Source organism: Pinus tabuliformis, chromosome 6, assembly GCF_031772625.1.
Source record: "Pinus tabuliformis cultivar Carrire ecotype Pingquan chromosome 6, CPIR1, whole genome shotgun sequence".
In the NCBI taxonomy this organism is placed as follows: domain Eukaryota; kingdom Viridiplantae; phylum Streptophyta; class Pinopsida; order Pinales; family Pinaceae; genus Pinus; species Pinus tabuliformis.
Genome location: NC_142292.1, coordinates 250,073,394 through 250,092,636, shown reverse-complemented (window position 1 = coordinate 250,092,636; position 19,243 = coordinate 250,073,394).

Genomic DNA, 19,243 nt, shown 5'->3' with positions numbered 1-19,243 from the left:
CAAGGGAAGTTCACAATATTTTATTTTATTTCATGTTTAAACCTATTTAAATTTTTGCTTTATTTATTTCATTTTTTCATGTTTAATTTTTTCTCTTTTTCAACCTATTAATATATTTATTAATATAAACTTATTTTTTTCTCTTTTCAACTTATTAATATATTTTTTCTTTCAGCCAACCCATGGGGATTTGAATCAATGAACTATCCAAAATAGTGCCTTAACAGTGCACTCATTCATTGTCAATCCAAAACCTCACGGGCATTCAAATTATTAATACAATAAATATATTTAAAGTTCAATTTTTTCCCCTTTCAATCTATTAATATAAAAATTATATATATATATATATATACTTATTAATATAATCAAAATGTTTCAAATTTATTTTTTTCCCTTTTCAACTTCATTAATATATTATTTCTTTTTTCAACCTATTGATATAAACTTCAAATTTTTCCCTTTTCAACCTTTAATATAATCAACAAACTTCATTTTTTTTTACCTATTGGATATAAACTTTCTTTTTCAAGCTTTAATACAATCAATAAACTTCAATTTTTTTTTTACCTATTTGATATAAACTTTCTTTTTTCAACCTATTAATATAAACTTCAAATTTTCCCCTTTTCAACCTTTAATATAATCAACAAGCTTAAATTTTTTTTAACCTATTTGTACAAGGTAAGTTTGAATGGAAAGTAATTCAACATTTTATTTTTTAAAACATGAAAATTGTTTTAGAAAAAAAGATGTATTAGCAAGTTTTTAACTAAAATAATCATTATCTTTTATTATACTAATGATATTGTTCTTATGACAAGGAAAAAGATTCAAATTTTTTTGTTTTAACATAGATATAATTTTACCATTAACGAAACAAATATTATGGTAATCAATTCCAAAAAAGATTTCTTACTTTATTTCATGTATTACAATAACAACTTGGAACAAGTGACTTCATAAAATATTTCAAAATCAATCTTGATCACAAACTCAATTGGAACTACATCATTTAGGAAATAATAAACAAAGAGTTGGGACCTCACTAAATAGTTGTAAATCAATAGACCTTTGAATTTGGGATAAAAAGAAACTTCTCTTTGAGATTCTCATTGCTCTTGTTAACTTTGATGGTTCTAAAGTTTAGGGTTGCAACATTTCTAGATAATCATAAAAAATAGAGCAAATCCAAAAGTGTTTTATAACTTATAATCTTAAATTTAAAGGAAATACACCCTATCCTATCATCCTCATCAAAAAAATCATTTCATCCATGGAGAGCATGACTATGACTAAGTACTTATAATACAAGATAAACAACATGGAAGACAAAAAATTACATAAGGTTGCTTCAAATCCTAATCAAAACTACCTACAACACAAGTGGGCTTGGCATAATGATGCGAAATCTTAGCTAAATAATTGTGGTATCAAGAAAGAAGTGACATTGCAAAATAAAAATATCATTACATCTAAATTCAAGGAGAAATTGTGGTGCCATAAAGAATGTAGTTTTATTTGTTTATGTAAAGAAAATTTTATGCATTCCCAAGGGATTACAATTATGATCTATTTCTATATTATTATTTGTACTAAGGAAATTGGCATAAGAAGTCACCATAGGAAAATTCATTTTCTCTCCCCTGTGTTCTTTGAACGGGGAGGAAAAGGTGCAAAATACTAGATGTTAAAAAGTGAAAAATACCTAAATTATATGTTTGACATATGGTTGGTGTAAGCCATATTATAGTTTTTGCGGAGTACAAATATCTCACAGTTATGGTTAAAAAAATGTGATGCCATAAAGAATTAGAGGATAGAGAAAATTAACATATTATAAATTGGTGATAAACTCCAACCTAAATATAACAAATATCTCTTTGTTTTAATTATTGTAAAAGGAAGAAAAAATCAATTCCCAAAAGAAGAACAAACTTTGACTGATTTCTAAAATTTCGTGAGTCAAAAGAATTTGTCGTCTTTATGATATTAATAAGGTTGAAAATGAAAAAATAAGTTTTTTTAAAATGCCATACCTACACACATTAAACCTTAATTTCAAAATGCAAAATGTTTATTACAAAGACAAACCAATAAAAAAATATTACCAATAATTTATTATCTTTTTTAACCTTTCACTCTTCAAAACTACAAAGATTTAAGATATTTCTTTTAAAACTTTTAAATACAAGAATAAAATTTTAAAATAAAGATTCAATTCCCATGAGGGCTTAACCCAGAGCCATGGGAGCACCTTGAGGTAGTGTTTGAACATGTGGTTGCATCTAGAGAGATTATATTATGGTCTCATGACCCATGCACACATAAGTGGATCAAAGCCCACCCCCATGTCCTCCTTAAATTTAATCCCCAAGGTGGGTGTGGATATGGAGGGGCAACCCCCACAACTTGAAATGAGTGTAACCTATTTAATCTTGGTCGAGGGAAGGGGGGATGGGAAGAGCACCCACCAAATGGCACTCTACATGGCTCGACGTACACCTGCACCTACAACGTAATCTGGTTTGTTCGTGGGAGAGGGTTGAGGTGATGGCCTATACTATGTGGGAGTCTGGAGAAGGAAAACCCATCTTGCAGTAAACTCGTAGGAGCATCCAAGCAACAATTATGACAAATACAGGAAGATTGATGACATATCATGACATAGGAGGGAACAAGGTTATTAAGAAAGGGCAGGTCGATGCTTATGCAATTGATCACTACATTCTATACACTATGTTTTCATGGGAAATTCTTGGCTTTTACAAACCTATTTTTTGAGATGACGTGTTTAGAAAAAAGGAATGCCAACACTAATATAGTGATGTAGCTATCATTGCATGCAGGACTGAAAATTAGTTAGCTCGTGGGTGTACTATCTCTGGTTCATTGCAAATTTGGCTGAGGAGTATCAGGTTAGTTGTAATTATCATTTCTATTTTGAACAGTCCTTCACTTGTGGATACTTTGTTTTTGACGTTCTACTAGAGTTGTGGGTTCATTATCTTTTGGTTTTACATCCCTTACATGGAGCTCCTAATTTTGGGAGGTGTGTTTTATATGGTATTCTGATAATTCCATTTGTTCATCACTCTTTTACCCTTCTCATCTGGTTCCCTACATTGGTTGAGCCCTTTTCTACTTCTCATCTTGCCATCCCTCTTTGGTCAACCTCTTATCTTCACGACTCTACCTCCTAGGACTCCTATCCCTCTCTGAAGTCTTTCTATCTTTACTTTGGTTTTTGTTTTCCCCTTCCTTCCTATGTTCCCCTTCCCTGGCTAATCGCTCCTTGGTCCCCTTGATACATGGTAAGATGCCATATCTCTTCATCGCTATGTGGAGGGTGAAGATGACAATTGGGCCCCTCCTCTACTTCTAACCTTCCTCCTCCCTCTACTGACCAAAATCAAACCTAATCAACAACTCTCACTACCATGACCAAGTATAGAGATATTATCTTTGAAGTGGTCCAGAGAGCAATCTCTAAAGTGGAAGACTGGATCTGGTAGAATAAAAGGTTTGTTCTTGACATAAAAGCAGATAGATAAACCAATGAATGGATTCTTAATGGGGGTAGCTCTTTTAGGGTGTGCTCTTCCCCCTACATGCAAACTATCAACCTATATTGGCACATCAAAGCTCTCATGGGTAGACTGCTAACTGACAAAGTGGACACTCTGCAAGAACTATTTATTTGCATGGCTGAACTAATGGATAAAGTTGACATGCTTAGTAAGAAAGTTTGAATTCTTGCTAAGAAATTAGAAAACTATAACTTCTCCTCTTTGAACAATGACCCTCTTTGAACAATGACAGTGAGCGTTGACCAATGAACTTGGTGGACTCTCCAACTAAATGATGATAAAGTGAGCTAGTTCTTTTAGGGAAATATTTATCATATTGTAGCCATAGTCATGTCTGTTATCACATCATTATTTTATTTTATAATTACAATTTCATTTTGAAAGACAATATAATAGTCCATAGAACAAGCAATATGAAAATTTTAAACTTATATACTACTAATATAATTTCTCAAATAACAAACCAATCATTGACAATAATTTTCTATATATCTTTTTAATTATAATATAAAAAATACAATATTACCAAAAAATAAAATAATATTTCTTTAAAAATTCAACGCACCAATATTAATTTAAATAAATATTCATAATATCATTATTACCCCTATAAAATAAATTTCCAAAAATTCTACAGCCTACCTATCCATATAAATTAAATTTAAATGAAATGCAATTCAAAAATCTAAAAACACAAAAGGGTAATTCAAAATTATAAAACCATTAAAAAAGTGGAAAAAAAAAATGACACATATCAAGGGGAAAATAAAAAGTTAATTTAACATACTTGAAGTTTCCGACTTTATCTTTCAACAACCTAAAATAACGTATGTTTGAACAGTAAGAAATTCAAAATCCAAAAAAACATAAATGGAATTATTAAATTGAATGTTAAAAGGGAAAATATTATAATGCTCGACATGATTAAGCTTGAAATTAGTTTTTATTTATTTATTTTTGGATTGTTTTTTGTTTTTTAATCTTTTAATGTATGGGTATAAAGAAAGTTAGAATAAAAATACTGTAATAGTTTTATTCTATTTTATGCGTAAAAATAAAAATTAAATATTCTTATGGTAGGTGATTATCTATTCTCCATCAAACCCTAATTGTGCCATTATAATGAGGGGGTGGTTGATGTTTTCATTCGGAAAAGGTACAAAGATATGATGCCTACAAATAACAAAGTGGAGTTAATGATACAAAGTGTGGTAATGATTTTCATATGCTTCAATGATATGACATTTTTTTACTTAAGAGATTATCAACTTGCTTGAAGGAGATTTGTTCACTTATAGTGGATATCATGTAACTGATTAATTTTCAATGGTGCAGAATTATGAAAAAAAACTTGCTTCATTAAGGCATTATTGCATTGGGTAACTTTGATTCTACTAGCTTTTATGGTTGGGTATGCTACTATCGTAAGATGTTCATCAACTCTCTGTTTATTATTATGTCAAGTAATAAGCTTGGTGGTTCTTTTTCTCATTAGAATGATGGATCAACAACATTAGTTAAGGAGAGTTTGAGTTTTCTGTTTGGTAGTAGTGAGAATCGAGGCCCCTGATAGTCCTGTGTTTGCTCTTTGAGTCTCATATTCAACATTGTTTGGTTTTGTCGAGATCCACATTTGGTGAATAATTTTTAGGAAATACTTTCTAGTAGTTCCAGTAGTATAATTTAACAATATCTCTAGTATCTTGGCTACAATGGTTGGGTTTTTATGCAACAAATTCTAGTTTCAATGTTTAGCTCCTTGTTATAGTGATGGGGTCTTTTTCTTAATCCTTTCAAAATCACGGTCTCACATAGGAATGGAAGGCCTCAATTTTGACCCTCTTTTATTCGACTCGGCTACTTGTTAGCCTCAATAGCTTCATCTCAAAAAGATAATCCTTGGTCTGAACTTTCGTTTTGTCTCATTTATATTGGCATTCTTCTTTAGTGCTTCTAGTTCTCAAATTGGGGCTATACTTGTAGCAAGTTTAAGCTTCTATGGTTGAGTCTTTGCCATAGTTTTGTGATCTCTTTTTTAATGTTATATGGGCTCATTTTTTTTATTTTTTTTGGGATGATAGCCACCCCTTATCTCATCTCTATGCTTTGATTCCTAAGTTAGACAGAGTTGTCTTGCCTCTTACCTTTTTCTGGTTGATTTGCCAAGAGTGGGATGAGATTCAAACTCATCCCTCAGAAGGTTTGGGCCTTAGTTGTCTCTCATTGAATTTTGGGTTGGTATCTATTCCGAGGTGGGTGGTATTTGTTCTATTTCAGGTGGACTGGTTTAGCCTTCTCTTTCAAAGGATTAAGCTATTTCATGTGCTTTGTTGGGTATTCTGTCATCCTCTGTTCTTCGACCCTTAGTCTTATACTTATCATTGTTGGAGAATTATGCCTCGAGGAAGAGGTTCTGGTGGCAAGAGGGGTTGTCACAGTGCCAGATACCAACTACCTATCATGCCCAGATGGCGGTAGATAAGTTTGTTGATACTTTATAAATATCCCTCCAGCGATCTAAAGTGAATTTAAGGAAGTTGAGAAAGGATAAAGAATCGAATAATGGCTCATAGTAGATGTAGAGGTAAAAGAATAAGTTGGCAGTTAGGTCCTAGACATGGAAACATGAGAACGCTTAACACAAGGTATATGCAAACACTTGACATTTTTTGGCAACTCAAGACAATTATGGTAATGTACTAGTTGAGGGATCAGAAGAGTAACATGAAATATTGTTGTGTGGATGAAGTGTAGAGACAAATCAAAAGGTTGGACTGCAAAGACACGACATTTGGAGAAAAGCTAGCCAACATGGAATTTGTGGACTTAGATGAGGGGACAAGACCACTAGACACAATCCAAGTGGACTCTCCTATTGCATAGAAGTTGTCCATGGCATATTATTGTTATGCCAATCAATCTTTTTTATTATTAAAAATGTTGATCAAGAAGGCTATTAAGCCTTTAGAATAGTATGTAGTGTGTTCATAATCAGCTTATACCTTTTTACTTTGACAAAAGCAATAATGTTATGCTGCTGGTCTAGTTTCCCTTATGGTAGACCAGCAGGCATGGCAAGACTATGTTAAGTAATATTTTTTGATGTGATCTAATATAAGTCATCCTCCCACCTTGCACATAACATACACACACACATGATTTTGAAATAAAATTTAAAAATATTTTTTATTAATTAAGAATTTATTTTTTTAAATATAAGTGGGTAAATAGTAAAAAAATTAAAGATATATGGTACAAGTAAAAGTCTATAAGTTCATGGACACCAACATATTATTTTAATTAACTTAATTTTCCTTAAATAATGATGATGAGTCAGCTCACATTCATAAATAACTAATAATGATAATTACCATCATTACTTATTAACAACTAACATATAATAAATAGGGGTACTAGACGTGGGGGGTCCTCAAAGATTTTAAAAGAAAAACAACACTATCCTATGCATCAGGACTCAAAATATCCTTTAATAATTAGATTGTGGCATATGCATTATTGCAAGGATTACAATTGGGACTAAATCATCATATAACTTCCCTCATAGTGGTAGGTGATTAAAATGCCATCATTCAATTGATGAACAAGAAAACTTATCTAGTGGACTACAAACTAGAGGTAATTTTAGCTTGGGTTTCTCAAGAGGTTTCAAGATTTCACAAAATAAAATTATTTCAAGTTCCAATAGAGAACAACATTGTAGTTGACACTCTTGCTAATGAAGCCAAAATAATGAAATTGGGGGTTTTAAGGGTTAAGGAAGCAGTATTCTATCAAATTACACCTTAAGCATTTCCATCCAATCAATGGAAAGTACGCATAAATTAATGAGTCACATGTCAATCACTCACTAGTCCTACTATCCAAACTTTGCCATAGAAACAATGATACCTGCACCCCTTTTGCACATGTTCAACGTGGTGAAGGTTGCATTTTTTAATTGATGTTGGTTTTTAACTCTGGTGGAGGTGGGATTAATGGAAACCCAATGCATGGAGAATTTGAGGGCTCATGGGACACCTCTCTTCCTCATCATTTGTTGTTGGGATCATGTTGTAGTGCTCTCTAGGTTTGTCATTTCTTCCATGGTGGTGAAACTGAAACTGAAACTTTCAATTTGCTTGTTTGTTGTCTTTAGTTTCAAAATTTTAGAGGCTTAGTATGTTTGGTGTTTCAACTTCCCTATTTGGAGGCATTTTAGCTTTGGGTGAATTATCCCTTCTAGAATATAGCCTCTTTGTATGCAATTTATCTATCTAGTACTCACAATTTAGTCCAATGAGCTAGGCATTAGAGTCTTTAGTATCACATCTCAATGGTTTAATATGTTTTGATAGAAGATATTTTGGGTTTATTGTTGCATATTTTTTTTATTCAGTTGGCTCCAACTCTCCTTTTCTTGAAGGGTTTTTGAGATTATAATTGCAATTATGGATTGCAAAGATGAACAAGAAATGATGACAGTCTTAAAGTCTCATGGGGAAATGTTTCAAGGTAATAGGTCTTTCATTTTCTATATTACAACAAAGGTGCATGAAAATGATTAACAAGTAGTTTCCCAAATTGCTTATTATAGGTAATCTAATTCAATAAAAAATACAAATTATAAGTTTTGGGACACTATGTGGTATGCTAGGAATTATGATTATTCACCTTAGCAAAGATACTTATTTAAGGGCTTTCAATCATACGGTGTCAATTAATTTAAAATAAGGAGATTTAAGTCAAGTAAGGGTAGACAAAGTGGTCGAGGTGGGTTGTTACTCCCTCATCACTCATGTTCCATTCCTTGAAATGGCATGCTTACCTTGTATTGATTAGGCTCAAGGAATAACAAGCCCCATAAAATTTTCACGAATTTTCTCCGCTCTTACTTAATTATTGGATCATTACTATAAATAAATAAATTTTAAAAAAATATGGTGCACCAACCCTTCAAAGACATGGAAATATAAAAACATAATTTCATCACCATCAATATGAATTTTTAAAACCCACCATCAATTCTATATTTTGATAGAATATATTTTTAAAATCATATTCATATTAACTTTTATCAAATCTATTTTTAAATCTATTATAAAAATAATAATAATAAATCCAAAAAGCTATATAAAATTTATATTTTAATCTCACCCATCCATTTAAAGTATATATAAGGAAAAACGTTTACATCTATAATTATAAATAATATATTCTGTCTTTTTGGGTCCCATCCATTTATGCTTATAGTCATACTGTATCATGCTACTCCCTTGTAATTTTTTCGTTACGCCACTTTTTGAACGTTTGGTGACATCTGCACATTCATTTACACTTATCTCTGCCATTCTGGAAGGTTCAGATCTTCTTCGCTGTCTTTATCCACCTCACATTCACTTTAGTCAGTTGAAAATTGAAACGACTTGGCTTTCATCAACAAATTCAATTTCTTGCGCTTGAAGGCACATGGATTTCACTGAATTTTACAGCTGGAGACTAGCAACTTTCCCATAAAGGTTTGCGGGCAGAAGTTTTGGGTATCTTCCATTTACACATATTACTCATATTCTGCCCCTTGCTTTCATGGATTTCATCCATCGCTCCACTTGTTAGATTCCTGGTGACATCAGCTCATTCATTACATTCATATGTCCTTCACTTTCTTTATCCACCTGACATACATTTTCGTGGGTTTGAATGATGAAACCACTCAGCTTTTATCAACCAGTTAACTTTGGTGGGTTTTCAAGCACATAGGTTTCATCCAAATCTTACAGCTGCAGTAGCAGCCACTTTGCTATATAGAAGTTTACAGGCAGAAGATGGATTGAGCTGAGATAAAATGAGAATTTGTGTGAAGTTAAGTTCTTCCTTTGGAATGTATTTTGATTTGGGTGAATTCAAGGATAAGCAGGAAATGCTGCAATTGTGGATTTTAGGGTTTGTTGGGTGGTTGATATGGCTATTTAGCGTCGCTTCAGGACAGGTTTGAGGTAATTGAAACAGTAACAGATTCCGTTATATTACAAGCTGATCTAGGAATCACCTGCGTAGGTAATTTAGCTGTTTTTGCAGTAATTTTGTTTTGAGTGGGTGCTTCCAAGGATCGGCATGGAAGCTGATTCATCAATCAACGCTTGATTTTAGAGTTAGTTGCTGGTGGGCATGGCTATTTGCATCTGAATTGGGGAAGATGCCATCATCTAACAAAGCCTTGTCCGAGAGAACCTGTCATGCTTTGGGAAGTGATTTTTGAGAAAGTGGTGTGCATTATACCAGGCGTGGCAGGAACTTTGGGTATAAGGCTTTGGGAGATGGACATATGGCTTTTGGGAAGTGATTCTTTTAGAAATAGTGTGCATGATACCAGCCATGGCAGTGATTTTTGAGGAAATAGTGTGCATTATATCAGGTATGGCAGGAACTTTGGCTATAAGGTGTGGCAGGAACTTTGGGTATAAGGCTTTGGGAGAAATATGGTCAGATGCAAGGCCTGGTTTGGGTTAAATGGAAATTGGGACTTATTTTCTTAGTTAAAATATATAAACATGTGCTTGAGAGACCAAGAAGGCACATCGTTGAATTTCAATTACAACCTAAAAAGCTGAATTTCTAATGCCCAAGAGGTACTCTTCTAGGCCTAAGAACTTGCTCCTCTATAGCAGGTTCTGTCAACTTGATTTGCTCTATTAGTTGGCCTGTCAATATTGCATTTGAAAGAGGTGTTGGCAAGTGGTTTATGATGTAGACTCCATGCCACCCTCTAAACCCTGAGTTGCTGTGATAACAGCAGTCACTGGTATTTGTCTGGGCATGTACTGTTTGCATTTGTAATTGGCAGATTTCATTGTTTAATAGACTTCATCTTGTACCATGGAGTAGCTTCTCTTAAGACTAAGAGGAACAATAAAAGAATGACTTTCAGTTTGCAATATAAAGATGTAGTTTGAATGGGATATACAGTTCATTTTATGTGATTTATTTGCATTATAATTTGATTGAAATAGTATTTCTTATGAGTGGTTTACTATTGTCATTTGAATCTGAGATCAATCAGTTTCAGCTTGTGATTTGAATCTGAGATCAATGAGCTTCAGCTTGCATTATAAAGCTGTAGTTTGAATGGGATATACAGTTCATTTTATATCATCTCTGCGTATTTTCACTTGATTGAAACAATATTTTTTCCATTGTCATCTGAATCTAAGATCAGAGGAACCAAATTCATTTATAAACAGCTGACATGGTCTCAGATAATGTGAATACTAACGCCCTCCAAATTATCTGCAACATGGTTTGATGTGTCCAGATTATGCAGAAAGGTTCTGCCTCAAGATGTAACAGATGTAACAGAGAAAATCTGATTTCGCATTTCAGTAGTATGTTTTAAACTGGATACCTGTTATGAATTTAAATATTTATGATACATACTTGGAAAAAAATTCAAAATCTATACATTGAAAATCGGTCCTGACATGCCTTCTAACTGTATCATTTGAAGTCAGCCTGTGGGACGTATCTATCTACAGTAGCCGAGTATGGAAATCGAACATGAAAGCACAGAAAAAGGAAAGATTGATAAATGTAAGGCATTCAGAAACCTTGGGCATGAACTGTCAGTAATCTAAGCCTAACATACTTCTACAGACTTATGCTAATTTGGATTTTTCTAATGCTGGGTGGGCTTCTGAGAATCTTCTAGTCTGGGCTTCTGAGAATTTTTTAATGGGATTGTTTTATTTTTAAACAAAATAATTGTTATTTCTTCTTGGCGCAGCCGAGGTTGGCATGTAAACAACAGCAATCAGGGCTATGAATCTTCAAACAGAGCACACAACTAATAAATGGAAGTACACAATTTTTAAATATTACAAACACACGGGAACACTCAAATTTGCACAACCAGCTTTTCTATTAAACTTCAGAGTTATGAATTTACACATGTATACTTCAGTGGACTCAATCTGCTGTAATAATTACAGGGGTCATTTTTTTTCCTTCTACTACTAAATTGTTGTTTACACAGGCCAATTTTTTATTCTGCTACTAAATTGGAACGGCCTGCCGGTCTTAAGTATTTGCCAAATACTTTCCAGAACAATCTAAAACAGATTTCATTTCACCTGGCGGTCTTAAGTATTTGCCAAATACTTTCAAGAACAATCTAAAACAGATTTCATTTCACCTTGGTTTTTTGGCTTTTTTTTTTAGTATTTCGCTGTTGGTATAGTCTTTCTGGTTCTACTTTTTTCTCTTTCTTTTCTTTTTCCTTCTGGAATCTAAAACCGATTTCATTTCACCTAGGTATTTTGGATTTTTTTGTATTTTGCTGTTGGTAAGGTCTTTTCTGGTTCTACTTCTTCCTCTTTTTTTTCCTTTTCCTGTTTATTTTTCTCTCTGTTCTCTTCATTTTTACCCTATTCTGCATCACAATTATTTTTCTCTGTTCTCTTCCTCCTCCTTTTAGCTTTTTTCCCTATTCTGCATCACAAAAACAGGAGGGTTTCCCCTCCTTTCAAAACCTCTGTACACAAAATTTAGATGCCTCTGAAAATTCCAATGTCACACAAAATTGAGATGACTTTGAAAATTCCAATGTTACACAAAATTTAGATGACTAAATTTAGATGACTTTCAAAATTCCAATGTCAAACAAAATTTAGATGACTTTGAAAATGTCCAATGCCATCTTTTCAAACTTAACATTTTTTTAATTTTGAATATTTCTACAAAAACATTCTGAAGATTTCATAACTCATATTTTAAAAATTATTAAGATTTGTCAAAACATTCTGAAGATTTCATAACTCATATTTTAAAAATTATTAAGATTTGTCAAACTTTCTGCATTGAGTTTAAAAAAAAAATGTTTCCATCACTAAACAAAATTAAAAACCAAAAAAAACAGCGCCACCTTCATGTGAACTCTAACCTCAGGGTCTATCAAACTAATAGTTATAGTCTATCAAAATATCAAATGACATTAAAATCAGTGTTGTTATTTCAAACTTAATACATGGAATTTTAGGAAAATTATTTAAAATTTTTATAAATTTGAATATTTTTACAAAAACATTTTGAAAATTTCAATTTCATAACAAATCAGTAAGATCGATCAAACTTTCTACCTGGGTTATTAAAAAATTTTATTTCCATCACCCAAAAAATAAAACAAAAAAACAACAATTTTAAAAACCACAAAATTAAAAAACGAAAAACAAAACAAATTTAAAAACCAAAAAAACAGCCCAGCCACCTTCATGTGGACTCTAACCTCAGGGCCCATCAAACTATTAAATGGCATTAAAAAGTGTCAATGCATGCGTTATTAAATGGGGAATGGAGAATCCAATGACTTAGAAGGAATCACACAAGGCTGTTATGGTTTCCAAAACTACATAGGTGATGTGGACTCTAACCTCAGGGCCCATCAAACTATTAAATTGCATTAAAAAGTGTCAATGCATGCGTTATTAAATGGGGAATGGAGAATCCAATGACTTAGAAGGAATCACACAAGGCTGTTATGGTTTCCAAAACTACATAGGTGATTAATAGAGGTCTAGAAGGAATCACACAAGGCTGTTATGGTTTCCAAAACTACATAGGTGATTAATAGAGGTCGGATGGGAAATGAAGATCAGATGGCTTCCACGGTAGCTTGGACCTCCTTTATTATGAGAGAAAAAGGGCAGGTGTTTATCTCATGCTCTACATGAGAGTCTCCAAGTAAAATGAAAAGTGATTCTTAGCTCACAACATTGGTAGAACAATTATGTGAAGAATGACTAATGACTGATTTGTTCCAAACTCTTTTCTTGAGATTGAAGTGGTTTTTTCTCAACTCTCTCTTCCTAAGTAATTAAATAATTTTTTAACTCTTTAGTTTCTAATTATAGTAAAAAAATATTAATATTCTTGTGTTTTAATTTTTTCATGCTCAAGGATTTTCTATTTTTTAGAGAAATTTTTTCCTATTTTTTGAGAGAATTTTGAAGTAAAAAATCTACTATCAAAATCAACTTTAAAAGAACCAATAAGATTTAAGATGTCAATGTCAACCATAAAGGTAAAATTTTGGAGGGAAAAGGAAGAAAATTACTTTGTATTTATCTCCCCCTTGACAACCTTTAACATGGTTGATTTGATAAGTGGATGAGGATGAGTTTATCACTAATTGACATTAAGGGAAATTTGAACTCTAAAATGGGTAGACTAAGAAAAATTATAAAATAAGAGTTATGAATTTTTAAAGGAAAAGAAAGAAAACTATTTTAATCATATATTTGATAGGTTTATTCGAATTTCAAGTGTAGGCCTCCCAATGGGTGCCTACACTTGAAATTCGAATAAACCTATAAGTAAACAAGTCAAATATATGTTTAAAATAGTTTTCTATTTTCCTTTGAAACTTCTTAACTCTTATTTTATAATTTTCCTTAGTGAGCCTATTCTAGACTTCAAATCTCACATAATGCCATTTAGCGATAAACTCATCCTCATCCACTATGCATTCATGGAACTTATTCAAATCAACCATGTTAAAGGTTGTCAAGATAACCAAACCCTCAAATAACTCTGTAATGTAAGAATTATCTAAAATCTTTTGAATAATTGGCCAGGACCCATCTTCTTCATCTTCAACTTCTTATAAAGTGTTTACTTCCATAAATGTTAACACAAGGTCTCATGCCTCAAACTTTTTCTCACCCTTTTACATTATCGCTTTGTTCATAGCCTTCACTACGCCATTGTAGTTGTTGTTACACCTCCTCATGCCCTTCTTTCATATTATTGGCAAATAACTTCACACCTATACTTCTCTCACTTGGTTTAGGGAATCATGCCAAATCAATGAGTCCTCTTGGCAATCTCTTATTCACAATATAGAAATGACTCTTCCTTATATGTCTATTGAGCCGTAAACTGTTGTGGATATTCCACTGGATAGTTCGTCACAACAGATCTGATAATATTATATTAAAAATATGAGATTCTACACTATTACAATTTTATTAAACTTTAAGATTTGTAGATTTAACTGTAATTAGTGCATGCATGCGAATGAAAATTATGCAAAAAAATAGAGAACGAAAAAATAAAATCATCACACACACACACACAAGACACAAGATATGCTCTGTGGGAAACCATTTCGGGAGAAAACCCCACTGGAAGGTGAGGCCGCTTCACTCTTTTTCTCTATCTGGAAATATGGTTACAGGTACATTACTAAGTAATGTTTGTGGCATGTGGGTTGCTAAAGTGCATAGATCCTCTCTGTGTGATCTACCTCCTACCTCTCTTGGTTATCTTTTTTTAGTTATGGAACAAAATGCTCTCGAAAGAATGGAATGCCTCTTCCTCCTAGTGGCCCACTTATAACATAACTTGATAGCCTACTAGTGGTTAATTTTGACTACATAAACTCTTAACTAGAGTTACAATATATAATCTTCTAGAGTCTTTTACATCACAAACATGTGGTTAGCCCCTTTTTCCATGAATAATGGGGGCTGACGCAACATCCTCCCGGACTATAAGTTTGAAAACATGAAGCTCAACTTCTAAGTGACATAACTTTTGCATATGGACTCTGATTGATGCGCTTCTTTTGTCGTTGGAAAGATATTTCTGTGTAGAATAATATGAAATGGTGATGCGATAAAATTTCAAAATTTTAACCCCAAAAAACGTCATTTGATGCCTCAAAATGCTCCCAGAAAGTTTCAGGGCTTGTTTTGCCAAACTGGATCCTGCCGATAAAAACGGTCTCGTGAGTTGATTCCTCCACTTTTTCCACTCCAAATGCATCGAGGTAGATGACAAACAATATAATGATCCAATCAAGATCACACCTCCCCATTTTGGGAGGCTTGTGGTCCCTAAAAGCTTCTAGTGAATGAGGTGAGGAAAAATTTCCTCCACCTTCTCTCTGGTGTACCATTTAGCTTTGCTTAGAAGTTGTCCCTTTAATCCAATATTCCAAATGTCATTGTTGGGCATGGAATCCCCCCAAGGCATGTTTTGGGGCTCAAAGCCCAATTTTTGGCCCAATATTGTTGTAAAGACTCCGTAAATTGTGGGCGCGGAGCGCGAAATATATGATAGAGTCACAGGGTTGTCCGCCCTAGTTTTGTAATGTAATGTCGGCCTACCCATGGTCCGCGGACCATTGAATTGCATAAAGAGAGAGAGGCTCTAAATGTAAAAGAGAATGAATAGGAAGAAGGAAGAGAGAAGAGAAGATCGAGTCTAAGTGACTAAGTGTGTCTTGGGTCGTAGAGTAGGAAAAGGCTCTGCAGCTGAGTTTGCGGACCCCTGCAGCTGAGTGCGCAGGGCGGAGCCGAGTCTGTAACCAAAGAAGAGATTAATAAAGAAAAGTTTTGTTACCAATTCGTATATCTGTTCTTTGATTAATGCATGTTTGACGTAAATCGCAAATATACTGTCTATTTACCGTGCGCACCTATATGAAGGGTTTTTGTTGATAAGTATAACTTAAAGCGCGCAAATAGGCTAAATAATCAACTAACATTGGAATACTAGTAAGGAATTGGGTAATAGTAGCATTCGACCCTCGAGTAGGGTTGTGCGAAGGTAACATCTCAGTCTGTGAGGTAAGGGCAAATGCGTGTAGTGACGTGCACACAGGGTCGAACCACGGACCTCTTGAACTCATTAGACATCTCCAGGGTGTGGAAACCTGGTTCTAGCACCTTCCCATACTACTTCGAGTGAGACTTCAGTCCGCGCTCCGCGGGCTGTTACCGAAAGGGCCAGTGGTACCGAGATTTGTTTGGCTAAATCACCTCCGAACCTGGGTCAGGCTCTAATAAGCCAGCAAATGGTTCCATTGCTAGGACCGAGATTTGCATAAAAGATGTCTGATGTTGTGTCATTGGAATCTGACAAAGAAAGAAATTGAAAGGTGTTTGAACAGAAAGATTCACGAGTTCGCGGTGTAGGAAAATAGGAATCCGCGAGTATCGAAGGAACAGTGGTTAGAGCGCTACTTATATACGGAAATCCATGAAATTTTCTTTGCATCCTTCCCCTCTGAGTTGTACGAGTGGATCGAAAAGCTAGCAAACAGTCAAGGAAGGTGTAGGCTCGAAAAACCTATTGTGTGGACTCCAGAGTTGGTGCGCAGACTAGAAGCATCAGGAGATAAGATCGTGCACGTTGTGGGCCACTGGCTTGATCAAATTATAGGAGGGTTTATCACTGAGTTCGCGGTAGATACGTCAGTCAACTACAGCGAGGCGGAACGACGCTTCCTCAAAGGACCGCGAGGTAAGTACATTAAATCTTTGAACACTTGGATTAAAATGCTACTGTGTGAAAAGCGGGTTATGCGAATAAATTGATGTTTGGGGTTATGCGAAGTGGGAGGATCTACAAAAACGAAGGTAGCAAGGAATTAGAGACTAGTCCTTTGATTTCACCTCCACAAGAAAGCAAGGAAGAGCTCGCGAAAGTTTCACCAAGAAGTGCGATCAGTGTGATAAGGCAGTGAATCCCACGCATACCACCCCCACTTACACCACCACCAGTTTCACCATCTTCACCCCCATCTTTGACCACACCACCTCCACCACCACCACAGTTCAATATGGCAAGCGCAATAAAGTTACCGATATTCAAAGGAGTAGGGAATGAAGATCCGAACTAATTTTGGTTCATAGTAAATGTTGTATGGGAAGCGCAAGGAATCATGGATGATAATATTAAGAAGAAAACTCTGGTTAGCGCCTTGCAGGATCGTGCACTGATGTGGTACATTAAGCCTTCCAATGACAATCCAAACACAGAGATCGCGAATATCCAAGTTGCACTAAACAGGGAATTTAGCCGACCAAAATCAGAGACACAGTGGATTATCGGATTTAAGGAAATCGTGATGCTTCTAGGTGAGACCCCGTGGGAGCTGGATCAGAGACTGAAGTGTATGATTCATGAAGCCAACATGACCTTGACGGATGGGAAACATCGTGCATGGTTTATAGCGTCGCTAATGCCGCATCTAAGGAACGCGTTGTCACAACAAAAGTTGTCAACTCAGGTCAAGGCTTTGGAGATCACAATGAGACTACACGAGACCCCGATACAAGATCCTAATTTAGAAGTTCAATAGATCCACGTGCAGTTGAAAAACTTGTGTCTTGAGATGCAAAGCTTGAAACAAGACAGAACAGCTCGCCCAGAAGTGCGCGAGGAGGTATGGTGCATCAAGTGAAAAAGCCAGGGACATGACAAGGACCATTGTCTAGTCTTCGTAAACTACCTGGCGGGAGGAGGGTCAATGCCATTGAGACCAGAGGCACAAGCAGGGCCGAGCGCGGCACCTACATTATGGTGTGCGATTTGTCAGATCGGAGGGAAGCATGCTACAAATAACTGTCATTTATTATAGAAATATACGCAGACATCCCAGCAATTGTTTTGTAATTTATGTAGGTCAGTAGGCCATGATGAGCGTACCTGTAGAAGTTATGAATTGATGATGGATCGGACTCCTACCTACAGAGTTCAGACCGAAACGCGAGCCCTCGATCAAAACGCAAGGATGGCGCGCACTAGGTTTCAAGGGCACGGACGAGGTTGAGGTGGAATGGGACCAAGAAGGGGTCGCGGACAGCTGATCTGTTACAATTGCGGAGGGCCAAGACATTATTCCCGCGATTGTACAAATCCAACGAGGGCATCATGTTTATATTGTACCCAGTTTGATCATGAGACAGAGGACTACCCCACATTGATAGCAAGGTTGCGTGATAAAGGAACACTCCAACCTCCCCCGACTCAGAACCTGCAAATGATGAGGTCTAAGCCGCGCGAGGAGGACCCGAATGTAAACATCGTGCTCCGAAGCGGTATCACGACAAGAGATGACAAGGGCAAGTAGCTCGAAGAGAGTGCCTGGGTTCGCAAGGCTCCAACAAAGGAACCAGAGTTCGATTTGGAGCGCGTGAAGGAGACATTCATGGAAGCTAAGAAGAGCTTCACGGAGGCCTCCACTTCAGGTAGTAAAGACCAACTAACACCAGAGATGGACCCATCAATGCTCACTACCTTTCTGGAGACATGCATGAAGTTGTTGCGCAACGGCAAAGCGATGAAAGGGCTGCAAGAACTCATCACTAGATGTACGGGACCTGGAGAACCGCACATAGTTCGGAAGCTCAGAAAACACGCAACATGAACAGGAAAGGAGATGAGATTGACTGCGCAAATTGGGGAATATGAAATGGATCAAGTGATTTTGGATCTAGGATCGGACGCGAACGTTCTGCCAAAGCATACATGGGAACGCATGAGTAGGCCCACGTTGCAATGGTCTCCTATTCAATTGAGAATGGCGAACCAGCGAAAAATCCTACCGATGGGAAGATTGCATGGAATAACGGTAGATATCGAAGGTGTGAGCGCGCTTGCAGATTTTGAAGTGATAGAGATTGTTGATGACAACAATCCCTATCCCGCGCTACTGGGAATAGATTGGGCCACTGACATGAATGGAGTGATAAATCTAAAGAAGCGCAAAATGATTTTTGAGAAAAAGTCACTGTGCGTAGTGGTACCTCTAGACCCTGCGAAAGGATCACGCTACATAGAGCCGATGCGTGACTGCGATAGTGATGACGATCTAG